Source organism: Gopherus evgoodei, chromosome 7 (assembly GCF_007399415.2).
Source record: "Gopherus evgoodei ecotype Sinaloan lineage chromosome 7, rGopEvg1_v1.p, whole genome shotgun sequence".
Lineage (NCBI taxonomy): Eukaryota > Metazoa > Chordata > Testudines > Testudinidae > Gopherus > Gopherus evgoodei.
This window is the reverse complement of record NC_044328.1, coordinates 80,466,787-80,479,136: the sequence shown is the minus strand read 5'-3', so window position 1 is coordinate 80,479,136 and position 12,350 is coordinate 80,466,787. Positions and strand designations below refer to the sequence as shown.

The following is a 12,350-nucleotide window of genomic DNA, read 5'->3' as shown; positions in this document are numbered from 1 at the left end:
CCAATTTGCCTGGTACTGAAGTTAGGCTTACTAGCCTATAATTGCCAGGATTGCCTCTGGAGACAGGCTGCAGGGCTCTAGGCCACTGCTTCAACATGCATTTTTCCAAGATAATATCTTTTTCATTTCCTATTCATACTTCCAGCCTCCCTGGGTACCACCTTTGGAGTATTTCTTGGTCTTCGGTGGTGTTTGCAGCTGCTCCCAATTTAGTATCCTCTACAGATTTCATCCCATTGCTTTTTACCCCCTCCCCAATCGTTACTGAAGATTTTAAGTAAGGCTAAACCAAACAGTGCTCCTTGTGGCTGTGCACACCACACGAAACATCTCCCCTGTGACTTGGCACATTGCTGCTTATCACTTCCCTTTGCCTGTGGCCCTTCAGCCAATTTTAAACCCACGTGAGCATTCTTATCTATTGCAGCTTGAATAAAAACCCATGAGGCTTTGTACCAGACGCTTTCCTAAAACCAAGATCTGTCACAGCAACTATTTCCATTCAAAAATTATGCCATTTTACATAGACATAGTCAAGTCCATGGTCTTTGTCCTTACCTTCAAAGCACTCCATGGCCTGGGTCAGGGCACCTAAAAGACCATTTAAAGCTGCGGAATGAAGACTGTGGTTGACAGCTTCGCTCCTCTGGCACAATGGAACTCTCAACAAAGAGTAACGATCGTCAGTGTAGGAAACAGAACCTTCTTCGGGGGGTGGCCCAAGACTGTGGACTAAACTCCCCCAGAAACAAAGGACCAGCACAAACTTCGCTGCTCTGCGCTCCAAGTGCAGGACATATTTCTTTGATCTTGCCTTTTCTGATATAAACATACAGCCTTAGGTGTATTTATTTAATAAATAAAACAAACCCTATGAAAACAAGACACTCCACTGCACACACTTCTCACTCTGGGGAAAGGATGAACGAACAAACAACATGTGACACATGTATAGTCATGTTGGTTAACATGCTACTGGAAGGCAGTCTGATATTACAAGGATGAGTGCAATATAAAAAACTTTACAGAAGTCTGTCTGGTGTGACTGGTTCATTATAAACCCATGCTGATTATTGTTTAAGATTCTCCCACCCAATAGATTGGGAGGTGTCCAGGTAGGAGATCAGGAATGCAGTAGGTCAGGAACCACTGCAACAGCATTAACAGATTGTTTTTTTCTAATACTGGCATGTTTATTTTACAAGAGATTTAAGCTAAATTTACTGTAAGACTGGAGAAAAGTGACAGTGGTACCAGACTTCTGCAATGACCCCAACTCTCTAGAGACAACGGTCCATAGTTCAATTACCTGAGTGGCTAATTCCTTCAATACCCTGTATCAGCCTGACTTTCTGACTACATGCTTACTTTTTTCAAGTGCTTCTTTATCCAATCCCTTCCCCACTGCCTCCCCCGCAGTTCTTGAAGTTATTAGCTATTTTCACAAGGTTAACATAATTACTTAACAAGCCAAAATGCTTCTCTCTCCTTCAGGACCTTTCTTCATTAACAGAGTTCAGCATCTCAGTTATTCTGAAGTCCTCATCTCCCTAGTTTCTTAATGGGCCTTCTCTTTCTCTCCTACCTTTTCCCAGATATTTTTAAAACCAAATTTCCTTTAATCCCTTGTTAAATATTTACTTTGTTGATGTTGCTTCTACCCAGTCCCTAAAAGTCTTTCCTCTTGTAGATTTGTCTGGTTACCCCTCCATTTCCCAGTTCTAAGACAGGGCTTTTTGCCTCTTGATCTTTGAGCAGGCTTTTGTGAGGCCAAGAAGGTTTTCACGGGAATTACAGTCATATTATATAAGGCCAGAAGAGATCACTGAGATCATCTAGACCAGGGGTTCTCAACCTTTTTCTTTCTGAGGCCCCCAACAATGTGCTATAAAAACTCCACGGCCCAGCGGTAGAGGGGGGGACTCGGGGCTCTGGGACAGGGGGGAGGAGGGGCTCAGACATAGGTGTATTTTAACTTCTATTTTGGGTGGGCAGGGGCCAGAAGGGGTTGAGCCAGCTCCACACAGCAGGGTCCGGGGAGGGAGCGCCACCTCCATGCCCGGACTCACCTCAGCAGGCCACCCAGCCTGTCTGGGTGGGGAGGATAGGGGAAGGAGAAGACACGGCAAACAAAAATTATAACTCAAAGGCGAGGGGAGGGGGGGCGCACTCAGTTCAAAAAGTTTGAAAACAGCTCAGGGTGCAGGGAGAGGGGTAGGTAAGGGCTCTGTGCCAGGCGGGCTCCCCTGTGGTTCCTGTTCCCTGAGGGCTCTGCCAGCCATAACGCCAGATCCCTCCACCCAGGCAACTCTTACTGGCTGCATGAGGAAAGGGGGCTGGGAACTGAGGAGGAGCTTCACTCCCCTGCAGCAGCAGCAGATGAGGGAATGCTGCAGCTACCTGCTCTCTGTGGCACCAGCCAGAGGAGCAGCTATCCCACACTGCCCAGCTCTGGCTTCCCACCTCTGACTTGGCCAGGGGTGGGAGGGAGCGTGTGTGGAGCTGCCCTGGGACTGCCCTGCTTTTGCACTGTAGTTTCGGGGGGTGTAACACCCACGTGTCCCCTTCAACTCTGCCCATGGGCTCAGGGCTTCTGCCCCATACTGCTCCCGGCTTCAATCCTGCAGGGAGTACTAGGAATCGGGGCTTCAAGCTGAAGCTCCTTGCTTCACCCTTGTAGGAGGTGCAGGGGCTCGGGTTCTGGGTTTTGGCCCCGGGGCCCCCATGAGAGGGTTTACAGACCCCCTGTTGAGAACCACTGACCTAGACTTACCTCCTGCACAACACAGGCCACACAACTTTCCTAAATGAATTCCTGTTTGAACTAAAGCATAATTTCCACCACAACCTTTGATGAGATATTCCAATGGTTAACTACCCTCTCTGTTAAAAAAAATTGTGCCTTATTTCCAGTCTGCATTTATGCAGCTTCAACTTCCTGTCACTGGAGCATGTTAGACCTTCTTCTGCTAGACTGAAGATCCCTCTATAATCAAATGTATTATAGACTGATCAAGTCATCCCCTAACCACATCTTTGTTAAACTAAACAGACTGAGCCCTTGAAGTCTATCATTATAAAGGTCTCCCAATATTTTAATAATTCTTGTGGCTCTTTTCTGAGCCCTCTTCAATTTATCAACATCCTTCTTAAATTGTGGGCACCAGAACTGGACACAGAATATTCCAGTAGCAATGGACCAATGTATCCAATGAACTCACCCCAGAGACCTCCTACATGCTTTCCAAGATACAGAAACACAGGAACCCAGGCAGACCCATCGTATCTGGTGATGGCACTCTTACTGAAGGAATATCAAGACGCAGAAACCAACCTCAAACCACACACCAGACAAAAGGCCAGCTTCCTCCAAGATCACCTTCCTTCCTCCAGAAAATCTGCAGCATTAACAACTTCCCCCCAAACACCAGCTTTGCCACCATGGACGTGACTGCTCTATACAACAACATCTGTTCCCATGACAGCATTACCGCCTGTTTCAGATATCTACAATATAACATACAATATTCTGAAATAATCCTAAACACGTCGCTAAACTCATCCATTTCATCCTTACCCACAACAATTTCACATTTACCAACAACAATAATAATAATAATTGGAGATATACCTATCTCCTAGAACTGGAAGGGACCTTGAAAGGTCATGGAGTCCAGCCCCCTGCCTTCACCAGAAGGACCAAGTACTGATTTTTGCCCCAGATCCCTAAGTGGCCCCCTCAAGGATTGAACTCACAACCCTGGGCTTAGCAGGCCAAATAAACACTTTGTCCAAACCATAGGAATGGATGGATACTGGGATGCCTCCCCAGTATGCAAATCTCTCCATGGGCCACCTTCAGGAAGAATTTCTTGAAAAGTGCACCACACACACAATGATGTATCTGAGAGACACCAATAATATTTTTATCCTCTGGACAGACGACCTAAACTCCATCATAGATTTCAACTTCAACCATGACTCATCCACATTTATGGGTTCCTTTTGGGACTTTTCAGTCTTCTGCCACATGTGGATTTAACAGTACAGGAAACACATTGCACAACATTTGTTCCTGTCATACTCTGGCTATATTATTATATATTATATATTATTTAACCCTCCAAAAAATTGGATTCTTGAAGTGCATTCTGTGAAACTGTTCCTTACTATACTAAATTAAAAGTAGCTTGTTATCCCCAGTACACTGAAATCTACATGAAATTTCACAGGTGATGCAACATAAAATAAACAAAACCACACGATAATAATATTCATGTGATTAATGGAATCTACCATAGCTCAACAATGTGCCATGGACCTATGACTAAGGTTAAGATTTTGTCCTGGGTATTTTTAATAAGTCAGGGACAGGTCATGGGCAATAAACAAAAATTCATGGAAGCCCACGACTTGTCCCTGACTTTTACTAAAAATACCATGGCTCGTGCAGTGGGGGCTGAAGCCGAAGTAGTCATGGAGGTCCATTAAAGTCACAGAATGTGTGACCTCCATGACAAAACCACATCCTTACTGATGACCAATAAACCTGCACTCTTCTCTTCCCATTAAGCTGTCTCCCCTGTATCTTAATATTCCCAACTTCCCAGGAGCTTTGCCTTTTCTTTTTTAAAATCAAGCCACCAGAGAAAGATTTCCTTGTTCATTCCCAAACTTCCCGGCAAGGAATTTCCTCCTCAAAATGACAGTGGCCTAAAGACTCAGGGCAGTTAATATATAGTCCTAGGCCAGGGAATATTTTAGGGTCCAATATGAATCTGCAAAGCTAGACATGGGAGCTTTATACCAATGGCAAAGAGAAAAGCCTAACATTCCAATGGGGATACAGCACATGCTTCCAGTTCTGCAGAGTCCAGAGATATGGGAAATGAATATCACAATATTATAGATGGGGAAACTATTTTAAGGTTATTTTTAGGTGTATTAAAAATAGTGCCATGTATCTTCTCCCTCAGACGTCTGTACAGTTGGATTCAGGGTACTAGGAGCCTGGTCTTGTACTTGATAGGATGTAACACAGATGGCATAAGGATAGCTGATGGTATGGTGGGGTAAAAAGTTATTATTGGCCCATATCTGCAATGAGCTAAAGAACTTGATTGCAGGTTCCCCTTCTGTGAGTAATAAGCCAATCCCAAACTCACACCAATAAAATCTTTGTTACATTTAGTACATTCAGCATTCAAACTTGTGGGAAAATACAAGCTCTATATACTATATTTGAGGACCTTCCCATTCAGTTTTTACTGATTTTTACCAAAAATTCCCAGGGTTTTATTGATTGTCACCTGAACTCTGGACCACTGAAATACATGCAACACCGATTAAAAAAATCCAATATGTCACAATAGATGGATGTGTTCGTGTTAATAACAAATTAGTCTAAATGTAAATGAAAAGCTGCCTACTAAAGTAAAGCAATGTGGTGGAAGATTAACAGTACATATACATGTGCATGTATATGTACTGTTAATGTACAGTTCATTACATAAGCCACAGCATTTACACTGGTTTTAATTTCAATACTCGTCCTTTCCTCTATTTACTGCTTTACTTTTGTTCTCCTGTCCCCTAATATGAATCCCAATATTTACCCAGAAAACCGTTAAGTTAATTTTTTCACCAATTTTCACCCTTTTAAATTTTTTGTAGCAAACAGATAAATTCCTGGGAAATTTTAAACAAAATAACATCCAAAAATGAAAGGCCTTGACTATATTTCATGGTGACACAGCACAACAAAGAAAAAAATTAAACAGTAGCCAAGGAAAATAATTTGAACTGGAGAAATATAAATTTGTCTAGAAGCAGTAAGGACTCCAGAAGCAATGTTATACATCGGTTGCACTGGCTAGAAGTTCCAAAAACATCAGTTACAATAATCTATCCTTGAGAAGCCAAAAATACCAATATCTCAATAGCCTTGTCAAGCAGAGATAATAGTAAATGAGATATCAAAACAATAAGCACCAGCCTTCGTGATGGAAACAAAATACTTCTCAAGATAGAAGACAAAGGCAATGCTACCCCCAGGGTCTTGATGGTCAGACATGGTGAAATGTTATCAGAGCACTTCATCAGAGAAAGCTCTGTATAGGATCAGGCATCAGAAAATTCAGTCTTATTGGAGTTTAACTTGCAAGCTCTTTGCCACTAAAGCAAGTTATGATGACAATCGGATGTTCAGCAGACTGACAGAACTCTGAAGTAAACAGCAATGTTATCGGCATAGTAAAGTTACCTGAAATCATAACAACGAGAAAGAGAATAGTGTCAGCATATGTACAGCCCACCCACAAATGCAAGGACCCTAATATAGAAACAGCTGTAGCATGCCAGAACGCAGATAAAATGGATCAGACCTCAGTCACCCTCTGAAGCTATTCGTGGACTGTACTGAGGACTTGGAAGTCAAATATTTTAGTAGCAAAAAGTCCTGTACTGGAGCATGAGCTTTCGTGGGTGAATACCCACTTCGTTGGATGCATGCAGTGGAAATTTCCAGAAACAGATACAAATATTCAAGCAAGAATCAGGCTAGAGATAACGAGGTTAGTTCAATCAGGGAGGATGAGGCCCTCTTCTAGCTGTTGAGGTGTAAACACCAAGGGAGTAGAAACTGCTTTTGTAGCTGGCTAGCCAGTCACAGTCTTTGTTTAATCCTGAGCTGATGGTGTCAAATTTGCAGATGAACTGACGCTCAGCAGCTTCTCTTTGAAGTCTGGTCCTGAAGTTTTTTTGCTGCAGGATGACTACCTTTAAATCTGCTATTGTGTGTCCAGGGAGATTGAAGTGTTCTCCTATAGGTTTTTGTATATTGCCATTCCTAATATCTGATTTGTGTCCATTTATCCTTTTACGTAGGGACTGTCCAGTTTGGCCGATGTACATAGCAGAGGGACATTGCTGGCACATGATGGCGTATTGGTGGACGTGCAGGTGAATGAACCAGTGATGGTGTGGCTGATCTGGTTAGGTCCTGTGATGGTGTCGCTGGTGTAGATATGTGGGCAGAGTTGGCATCAAGGTTTGTTGCATGGATTGGTCCCTGAGTTAGAGTTACTATGGTGCCGTGTGTAGTTACTGGTGAGAATATGTTTCAGGTTGGCAGGTATTCACCCACGAAAGCTCATGCTCCAATACATCTGTTAGTCTATAAGGTACCACAGGACTCTTTGCTGCTTTTACAGATCCAGACTAACATGGCTACCCCTCAAATATTTTAGTGTTCTTTTAGTGTATGAGCTCCATTAACAGAGTAAATATGCCACTAGAGAGAAGGATTAGGGACAACTTCTCTGTATACACAATGAATGCTAAGTTCAAGGAACTTACTCAAGATATCATTGGAAGGTGTAAAAAGGACTCTATGACCTTTTATGAAAGAGCAAAGAAGTATCTGCACAGCAGATATGACTTCTCTCAAGACAGCCTTCACAGCAAAGTATCCAAGCTAGCTCCTGAAAAACCCATCTGGTTTTATTAGCTAACGTTTCTGAGTTTGTGGTCATGTTGGTGGGGCCAGGGAGAGGGATGTCTTGTATTCTAGGGATGCATCAGTGGCCACCCTAGCATCAAGGGAAAATGTGTGGGAAGACAGAGACCACCCTGAGAATACTGAAGGAAAAGGAAGTGTCTAGCAGAGATTTTATGCTCTTGATACCCCTGTGCAAAAGGCTTCACATCTGACATTTTCCGCTGCGGTGTACAGGTCTACGGTTAGGTCCCCTCACTTCTAGAATATCAGATCCCAGGAATGGATTTCTGCCATGACCATTCAAGGTTGGTCACATGTGCCTGTTCAAGCAGTCTGCAAGGTCACTGTTGACCCCTGGAAGATGCATGGCCAAGAGATTAGTGTATTGGTGACACCATCCCCAGAACTCATGGCTTCCAGGCAAAGTGGGGACAAACAAGCGCCTCCTTGTTTGTTGATAGTGCATCGTCAACATATTGTCCATCATGGTCTGCACTACAGAGTTTTATAGAACAGGCAAGAACGCTTTAGGCCAGCTTGATGGCCCTCAGCTCTAAGAGGTTCATATGCACTTTCAGCTTGCCTGGGGACCACACACACCTTCCATTTAGGGTACATTTACACAGCAGCTGTGTACGAGTATGTACCCAGGGGACGAGCAGGTTGAACTTGGTCCTGCAAGCCTGAGCCACTGCCATGCCACCAAAGCACTATGTTTAGTGCACTAGCTCTGCTCAAGATAGCACATCCTGTCTACCTGCACTGGGAAGCACGCTCCTGGTACTGTGTAGATATACCCTTCGCAATGCTCACAGGCGAAGTCTGATAAGCAGCAGCATGTAAGTACATGGTGCACGTGTCCTTGAGTGGTAGCACATGCAAACCATTGTGGGCAGTCCTCACCGGTGTCGTGTAAAAGCTTGAAGGGACCTGACTGTCCCCCTGCAAATGACCTCACATCGACCAAGGTTTCTATGAACTGAAAGTGAGACACAATTTCTCATAGTTCACTAGGAGCACAGGGAGACCACTCATTCTAGGACTGCTTTGGTCTCATCCTGAGACTTGCACCTGATCAACCAGTCCTCCAAGTTCAAGAAGACATGAAGCATCGGTTTTCTTAGATGTTCTGCTACTACTGCCGGGCACTTCAGGGAACACTCTCAGTCCCATGCAGAGTCTGAAGGGCATAACCTTCTATTGGTAATGATTCAGCCCCACTGTGACTCTTAGGTATTTCCTGTGAGCTGGAAGGATAATAGCATAGAAGTACATGTCCTGCAAGTCGAGAACAATGAACCAGTCTTGAGCCTGTAGAGATGAGATTAGGGAGGCAAGTATTACCATCCTGAATATGAAGCAGTGAATGCATTTGTTGAGTCTCCTCTGTTCTAGGATAGGTTGAAGACCCCTCCCCTCTTTCTTCTTCAGAATGAGGAAATACCAGGAGAAGAAGCCTCTTTCCCCTGTATTCCTGAAGAGCCCCCTCCAGGGCTCCTAGTTAGAGCATGAGCCCACTTCTGTTTGTAAAAGGTCTCATGAGATGGGTCCCCTCAGGAGAAATGGGGAAGGTGGGTGGTTAGGGATAGGAACTGGATGGAATGGATGCAGGCAATGATCTTGAGCACCCATTTGTTGATAGTGATTTCTGACCATGACTGGTGGAATGAGGCACAGCAGCTTCCACAAGAAGTACTCACTTGAATCGTCTTAGAGCTGTTAAAACTTATTGCCATGTGGACAGAGCACTGTATGTGCCTGTGGCTGACAAGGATTAACATCAGCCACTTCTTCCACTGGTACTCACCTGTCTATGGTATGAAGGCATCTTTTGGCTCTGCTGCTCTTGAGGGTGAAATGTTCTGCAGTATGCCACAGGTGAGTAGATTCCCAGGGGCTCAGAGATTCCGAGACCAAAACGGATAATTGTCTGACCTCCTGTATAACACAGGCCAGAGAAATTTCCCAAAATAATTCCCAGAGCCGATCTTTTAGAAAAACATCCAATCTCAATTTTAAAAATGGCCAGTGATGGAGAATCTACCACAGGGTAATTAACCTTGTTAAACATTTGCACCTTATTTCCAGTTTGAATTTATCTAGCTTCAACTTCCAGCCATTAGATCATGTTAGACCTTTTTCTGATAAACTGAAGAGCTAATCATCTGTTCCCCAGGCAGGTACTTATAGTGATCAAGTCACCCTTTAACCTTCTCTTTGTTAAGCTAAATAGAATGAGTTTCTTGATTCTATCACTATAAGACAGGTTTTTCTAACCCTTTAATCATTCTCCTAGCTCTTCTCTGAACCCTCTCCAATTTGTCAACGTCCTTCTTGAATTCTGGACACAATATTTCAGCAGTGGCCACACCAGTGCCAAATACAGAGGATCTACTCTGTTTCTAATCGAGATTCCCCTGTTTATGTATCCCAAGATCACATTAGCCATTTTGGCCACAGTGTGGCACTGGGAGCTCACGTTCAGCTGATTATCCCCACATCTTTTTCAGAGTCACCGCTTCCCAGGATAGAGTCCCTTCCCTCGCTGTATAAGTATGTTCCTACATGTATACATTTATGTTTGCCATAGGGTTGCCTTGGAATCTTTTAGTAGATCTCATGCACTGTTCATTTTCTCACTAAAAAACTCTGACCCTTCAAATGGCAAATCCTGGATTATGTTTTACACTTTGTGGGGAATGCCCAAAGCCCAGAACCAGGATGACCTCCTCGTAGTCACCATGGTGGCCACAGACCTAGCGACAGTGTCAGCTGCATCCACTGCAGCTTGCAGGGATGTCTGTGACTAGTTGTCCCTCTTTTACAACATCCTTAAGCTCCTCTCTAGACTTGTGGGGAAGCTTGGTGATGAACTGCCCCATGTTGGAAGGTCATACTGCCCCACTCTGCCCCATGTTGGAAGGTCTTATTTGGCTCGGGAGGCTTGGCAATTGGTCATTTGTAGCTGGACTGATGTTGAGGAGTAGGACATTCTCCCAAACAGGTCCAATCACTTGGGATCTTTACCTTTGGGTATGTTCTTTGCAGAGTATAATCTCTCTTGGATGGTGGAGACAGCAAGAGATTCAGGGCTGGAGTGTGAGTAAAAGTATTCAAACCTGGATGGTGGCACTGGCTACCTTTTCAAAGTATGTTTTACTTTTGATGATACAGTGGCTGTCATTTGCCATAGGCTGGGCCCAGTAATCCCTCAATTATAGGGATGGCAATTTGGGTGTGGTTGCGGCCAATAGAGTATAAAATTGTTGGAGATAATTTTCAAATACCACTGAAATCTCAATTGCCAACATATCTGTGATTCAAAATTGTAGCTCTTGAAATGCCCTGAAGTTATCCAGCATTGGCATCTATGCTGTGGGGACTGCCTCGTCAAGTGATGAGAAGAGGTCTTTAGGGGGGTGACTCCGGTGCTGATGGGTTTGTGCTTCTCAGTATTCCAGTGTCTGTGGTCTTGCCAATGAGTCTGTAGGAGGACCTCTCTTCTCAAAGGGGAATGAAGTGGCTCTTTAAGGCTTGGGAAGGTGTGCCCACAGAAGCGCAAGTTGGGCATCCTGTATGTGTACTGGTGGCTGACGGACTGCAGGTTAGGCCACTGCCAGTCCTGTGGTGGCTGAGTTCCAAAGAACCCCTCTAGTCCTCCAGTGGTGCCACCTAGGGACCATATGAGGGACAGATCATCATCAAGGAGGTATGCCTCACTGATGACAGGTATATCCTCTCCACACAGAGTGCCCAGGGGTATGGTGGTGTAGGTGCTGGGATTGTTGTTGGTACCAGAAGGTCCTTTGTTGTTGATGATGGTTCTGCTGCTCATTCCCCCAGTGCCAGAGTTATGACCGGCAGTGGTGCCTTTGTTACTGAGCTTAGGACCAATGGAATCGGCTGCACCACTTGTTTGTCATTGGTGCTGGATGTGCTTTTGAGAATTTATCCCCAGATGTCTCCCGATGCCTTTTTGCATGGGAGGATGTGGAGCTTTTCTTTGAGCTCCTGCTCAGCATTCAGGGCAGCTTTTTTGTGGCCTGCTTCAATGTCTGGGGCATCAACTTGGATGGTCCCAGTGCCAAGGTTGATGACAGAGCCAGTTTTTTTTCCCCTCAGTGCAGACTTCTCTGCTGAAGTCTTGGGCACCATCCACCTGCTTGATTATCTACTGGATAGTGTGGGTTTGACCAGTATGGGTGTTCTTAAGCCTGGGTTTTCTGGGTCCAACCTCACCTTTGTAGATTGCTCTAAGAGGTAGAGGTTAAACCTTGCATCCTGAGATTTTCTGGGACGGGTGGAGACAGAGAAACAAAGCAAGAAACTGCTTGCAATCTGGGAATCATCCAGGCAAAAAAAGGCACCCGGTGTGCCAGTCTAAGTCCGTTGCAATAATAGGCAGGGCTTCTAGCCCATCATCTTGTATCAGGGGTCAGTGTACACAGGGGTATGGTCAAAGGCTTTCAACCTGGATGAGGATTAAAGAGTCCAAAGGGCTGAAAGTTGTTCCAAAATGTTTTGGAGGTTTCTGATGAAGATAGCTCATGCTAGAGTTGTCAGCAGACAGCATACCACTAGGTTCCATCAGGCTGCCACAAGTAATAAGAAGGAACTGACGGAGGGTCAGAGCCACCGTTCCCTTAGGAGCACAAGGAGGTTCAATGTGCATGAGAAACCCCAATGGACAAGGATAATAAAAAAGCACATGAACACCTAGCATGGAATCCACAGTGACACACACATTCAAAGAATGTATTTTCTCTTGTGCTTAAGGCATTGGATTTGGACCCAGAAAGCCAAGCTCTATTCCTGGTTCTGCCACAGACCTCTTCTATGATGTTGGACAAGA

At 44.5% G+C, this 12,350-nt stretch overlaps 1 protein-coding gene across 1 annotated transcript in view; it reads right to left on the bottom strand.

Annotated features, from left to right (window-relative positions):
* Positions 1-12,350, bottom strand: part of RBM6 (RNA binding motif protein 6) — a 135,553-nt gene that overhangs the window by 45,064 nt on the left and 78,139 nt on the right.